Raw genomic sequence first — 5,895 nt, forward strand, 5'->3', positions numbered from 1 at the left:
AACGAAATCAAACAAAAAGAATTCATCAAGAACTAACTAAAACCAAACAAACTTTGCACACAGGTCATCTCCATTCAATTAATTATTTGACTACTGTATTTTCTTAACAAGAAAGTCTACAATTCTTTCTACCAAGAGAAAAAGATGGCAATCACTTTAGTAATGGTAAATGTCATTATCCTTATGCAAAAGCACATTTGCATCACGCTGCCAAGAATGGGGGTTCGACACCTATTTACATTTTCCTTGTGCTGTGGGGGTTTCCTCTGGGCATTCCTTGGTTTCATCCCCCAGTCCAAAGGTGTGCTTTTAAGCTAATCTCTAAAGTGTAAATGCGTGCATGAATGTGTGACTGTGCCATGCAATGGGTGTCCCCTGCCTTGTGCCCTGAGTCCCCTGGTAAAGGCTCCAGGCTTTCCCAGATGTAAAGCCCCTATTAGAATTCTATTGTTAAGAAATAAGCAAAACCACTTGATACTGTTTGGGACAGCCATGCTAGGTTTGGTGAGCAACGTCAACGTAATCATCCACTTTCAATATTAATGATTGGCTAGTGAAGGGCTGTCAGTTTAGAACCAGTGGACCAATGGAGACTTTTATCCCGTCCCTAATCTGCATAAAACTCTACCTGTGATTTTTGGAATAGCAAGCGACCAACTTGGAAAGAAGAGCAAAGAAAACAGAAGTGTAAATGAAAAGAAAGAAAAAACTATGAGCAAAAAATATCAGAAAATGCAATCAAGGTAAATAAGACTTTGTTTTTATTTCCTAGTATTTTCTGTTTTGTTATTCTAAGTTTTGTTCTGTTATTTTATAAAACGTGTACTCAATTCTATGACTCGCGCATAACATTTTTCAGGCCATGATACTTATCAACCAAAGTGCAGTATAAAGGAATAAGCTGCAGGCTGATTTTATTTTTGAAGTGTACACATCGGATGTGTTTCCATGGCTCTGCTGGTGTTCCTAGTATTTGATGTATTCTTGGAAGCCAGAAAGGAATTTCAAAACAAGAAGAAGAGCTCAGAGAGTGTGTTAGAACTGCGGTTTATTTGTATAACGCTTTTTACAATAGACATTGTCTCAAAGCAGCTTTACAGAACATAAACATAGAGCAGAAGGTAAACATAAGGAATGATAAAGGAAATAACAAATAATAAAAGTAAAAGAATTGACAAAATAGAAATTCTAGATTATTATTAGATATATATAATGTGTTTCCATCCGGTGGCAGCACAAAAGAGAAAAGCAGCAAACTTGCAGAGCAAACTGACTGGTCGCGTACTGATGTACAGCACTTCCTTTCCCCTTTCTCTGTTAGTTTCTTTTTAAGGTGATTTCAACACAGGCCCTGAACAGGTCATCAATGGTAATGGAGGGGGATTGCCTGTACTCCTCAGGTGCTGTCATGTGCTTCACTGTTTACCTCTGTGTCAAGCCCTGCCTAGGTATTGATGGGAAAGACTCCCCTTTGTTGAGGTTGCCTCTATAGCTCTTTCAATTGATAGGGCAGGACAGCAGGTGTTTCAAAACTTGCGAAGTACAGTGTCATACCTTCCTGGTGTTGGAGATGACATCCTGTTTGTACCACTGAGCCTCTATTGTTTGGTTTATAACAAGTCAAGTCAAATCAAGAAGCTTTTATTGTCATTTCAACCATATATAGCTGTTGCAGTACACAGTGAAATGAGACAAATTTTCTCCAGGATCATGGTGCTACATAAAACAAAGACAGGGCTAAGGACTTAGTAACGATGAAAACAAAATGATTACATCACCTCCTAAACAGACACAGACAGCGAAAAAGCATGCTTTACACACGGATCATACTACATTCACACATACAGAAACTTTCATTGAAAAAGCGGCCAAAGACCACTCATTGTTAATAAGAGATGTTGACTTCCGGTGATACAAATCACCAATCTTTGGTGACAAGATGTTAAAAGTAGAGAAAAGTTTAACTTTGGGCTAAAATATGGAGCGAATTGGTGCAGTGACTATCAATGGGAGAGAAGACAGTATAGCGCATGTGATCCCTGGCAGAACACCTTATATTATAAGATGCAAATATACTATGGTGAATTAATATATACTAACACTAGAATGCTAGAATGTTAGAGAAGGCTTATCTGTTCTCAAGTGGAATGCTAGATGTGCTATTAGATCATTTTGCAGATGGCATCCACAGTGCTTCGCTCTCCAGTTGTTTATCAAACACTATCAGTTTTACCAGGGATGAACTGCTGAATATTCGTCAGAACACACCACGAAATCTCCTACCAGTTTTTAATGATTCGGACGTTCTGCTGTACATTGTAGTTGGTGGAGAAGTGGGGCTGATCAAACGCTTCACGACCTGAGACTGGGAAAGTGAGCCGGTGCGGCGGGACATTGCTTCCACATCAGCGAAAAGTGGTGTACAGAAAAAAAGAGTGTTAAAGAAGATGTGCTGTTCAGACCTAGAAGCGCTCTTCATTAACTGCAAGCGTGTGTGTGTTTACATTCCACCACAAGCGCACATGATCCTAAAAACTCACTGATCAGATTACAGTTACAGAACATCACCACCCTGACTCGGTTATAAAAAAAACAATAAAGCAAATTTCTCCAGCGAACTGCCAAAATACAGACTGCACTGCAGTGATCAGAGAGACATATGCATTCTTTATTGTGGTGTAACCTCAATAAAGAATGCATATGTCTCTCTGATCACTGTCTGGTTCATCGTATACCAACCTACATGCAAAAACTTAGATCTGTAGTAAATACAGATTTTACAAGCCTTTTTGTCCTCACTGAATGGAGTGTATTTGAAGCTGTTGCCAATTTTTATTTTACCTTCATTTTTCCAGGAAGTCTCATTGAGATTAAAATCTCTTTTACAAGAGAGACCTGGCTAAGGTAGCAGCCATACAGTTTGACAACATATTAAAATACAACAAGTACAAAAATAAAAAGAAATATTAAAACATAGGATCCTCTCAACAAAAACAATCACATGCATTCATTACCACTATCTTTATGATGCCTTTAAATTCACCAATAGACACCAATTTCTCTAATTTTAAATCTTTTTGCAAATTATTCCATGCCAAAGATCTGAACAAGCGCACAGACTGTAACTTCATATATCCGTTTCTTTGAGGACATATGCATCCTACCAGAAGTCATTTAACATTCAACAACGAGAAGCCATGATCACAATATTGATGTGATTTTTTTTTTCTGTTGGGGTGCCCAAATTTATGCACTTGTCTAATTTCGTTTTGATGCATATTGCGCATTTCCTGTTAATACAATAAACCTCATTTCACTACTGATCAAAATAAAACTGCTGATGCAAACTCCCAATTATTTATAAATGAAAATCATGGAAATTGTCAGGGGTTCCTAAACTTTTGCATATGTCTGTATTTACGTGTGTATTTATGTATATATACATAAATAATTTATTACATATAAATAAATAAAAACACATGAAAGTGTATATATAAAATATATGTACAGTGCCTTGCAAAAGTATTCGGCCCCCTTGAACACATTTCATGCCACATTTCAGGCTTCAAACATAATGATATGAAACTGTAATTTTTTGTGAAGAATCAACAAGTGGGACACAATCATGAAGTGGAACGAAATTTATTGGATTTTTCAAACTTTAACAAATCAAAAACCGAAAAATTGGGCGTGCAAAATTATTCGGCCCCCTTAAGTTAATACTTTGTAGCGCCACCTTTTGCTGCGATTACAGCTGTAAGTCGCTTGGGGTATGTCTCTATCAGTTTTGCACATCGAGAGACTGAAATTTTTGCCCATTCCTCCTTGCAGAACAGCTCGATCTCAGTGAGGTTGGATGGAGAGCGTTTGTGAACAGCAGTTTTCAGTTCTTTCCACAGATTCTCGATTGGATTTAGGTCTGGACTTTGACTTAGCCATTCTAACACCTGGATATGTTTATTTTTTAACCATTCCATTGTAGATTTTGCTTTATGTTTTGGATCATTGTCTTGTTGGAAAACAAATCTCCGTCCCAGTCTCAGGTCTTTTGCAGACTCCATCAGGTTTTCTTCCAGAATGGTCCTGTATTTGGCTCCATCCATCTTCCCATCAATTTTAACCATCTTCCCTGTCCCTGCTGAAGAAAAGCAGGCCAAAACCATGATGCTGCCACCACCATGTTTGACAGTGGGGATTGTGTGTTCAGGGTGATGAGCTGTGTTGCTTTAACGCCAAACATAACGTTTTGCATTGTTGCCAAAAAGTTCAATTTTGGTTTCATCTGACCAGAGCACCTTCTTCCACGTTTGGTGTGTCTCCCAGGTGGCTTGTGGCAAACTTTAAACGAAATGTCTTTCTTCTTGCCACTCTTCCATAAATGACAGATTTGTGCAGTGTACGACTGATTGTTGTCCTATGGACAGAGTCTCCCACCTCAGCTGTAGATCTCTGCAGTTCATCCAGAGTGATCATGGGCCTCTTGGCTGCATCTCTGATCAGTCTTCTCCTTGTATGAGCTGAAAGTTTAGAGGGACGGCCAGGTCTTGGTAGATTTGCAGTGGTCTGATACTCCTTCCATTTCCATTATTATCGCTTGCACAGTGCTCCTTGGGATGTTTAAAGCTTGGGAAATCTTTTTGTATCCAAATCCGGCTTTAAACTTCTCCACAACAGTATCTCGGACCTGCCTGGTGTGTTCCTTGTTCTTCATGATGCTCTCTGCGCTTTAAACGGACCTCTGAGTCTATCACAGTGCAGGTGCATTTATACGGAGACTTGATTACACACAGGTGGATTCTATTTATCATCATTAGTCATTTAGGTCAACATTGGATCATTCAGAGATCCTCACTGAACTTCTGGAGAGAGTTTGCTGCACTGAAAGTAAAGGGGCCGAATAATTTTTGCACGCAAAATTTTTCAGTTTTTGATTTGTTAAAAAAGTTAGAAATATCCAATAAATTTCATTCCACTTCATGATTGTGTCCCACTTGTTGTTGATTATTCACAAAAAATTACAGTTTTATATCTTTATGTTTGAAGCCTGAAATGTGGCAAAAGGTCGCAAAGTTCAAGGGGGCCGAATACTTTCGCAAGGCACTGTATATATTTTTTTCACCTTATTATTTTTATTGTCTGTGTTGTTGACGTCTCTGGACTGGAAGCCTACGACACTAAACCAAATTCCTTGTATGTGAACTTCTGATACTGATTCTGTTACTATGGCAACCAGTATTGGGAACGCCTCCTGGCCATTTGTGAGTGGATGTACGTGCTGTGCAGGACCATGTTGTGTAAACTATATTGATATTGTGGGATATTCTGTGTTGATTCATGACGTAATCTCAGTGAAGCCGAATTATGTACAGGTTGTACATAAATGTTGGAAATAAATCTATTTTGCTTCTATGTGAAAGTCAGGTTTAAGGGAAAAAATGTGATGGAAACGTGTACAGTTTTATAAATTACCTTAACTGTTGTATTTATAGCTTTACCTTTAAGACAGGACAACAGTAAGTGCTGGTATTGAATGTAAAGACCTCAATAATCACCTTCGTTCTGTCTCGTATTGCTGTATATCTCAGTTAACCTGCAACCGGATAATAAAACGAGCAAAAACATCCAGATAAAAGCGTTCACATACCGTGTTCAGGAGTTTCTACAGCTCAAAGTGTCCACTTTAAGACGAAACAATGTATAATCCCGGCTCTCCCACTGAGACTCCTCACAAACAGAGGTCTGTTCGCACGGAGGAGGGACTCTGGGGAAGCGTCATGTGCCACGTGCTATGCAACGCCCCTTACTGGTTAAAGCGGGAGATATGTGACTCAACAGTAAACTATATATATAAATAGCAAGGCTGCCAACTCTCACGCATTCGGCGTGAGACTCACG

The 5,895-nt window shown here is 38.9% G+C and overlaps 1 protein-coding gene across 1 annotated transcript in view; it reads right to left on the reverse strand.

Annotated features, from left to right (window-relative positions):
- oplah (5-oxoprolinase, ATP-hydrolysing) overlaps positions 1 to 5,895 on the reverse strand; it is a 19,051-nt gene extending 13,156 nt beyond the window's left edge. The window contains exon 1 of the mRNA XM_047817354.1: positions 5,645 to 5,895. The gene's annotated coding sequence lies outside the window, so the exon portion shown is untranslated. The remainder of the gene's footprint in view (positions 1 to 5,644) is intronic.

Source organism: Tachysurus fulvidraco, chromosome 8, assembly GCF_022655615.1.
Source record: "Tachysurus fulvidraco isolate hzauxx_2018 chromosome 8, HZAU_PFXX_2.0, whole genome shotgun sequence".
Taxonomy (NCBI): domain Eukaryota; kingdom Metazoa; phylum Chordata; class Actinopteri; order Siluriformes; family Bagridae; genus Tachysurus; species Tachysurus fulvidraco.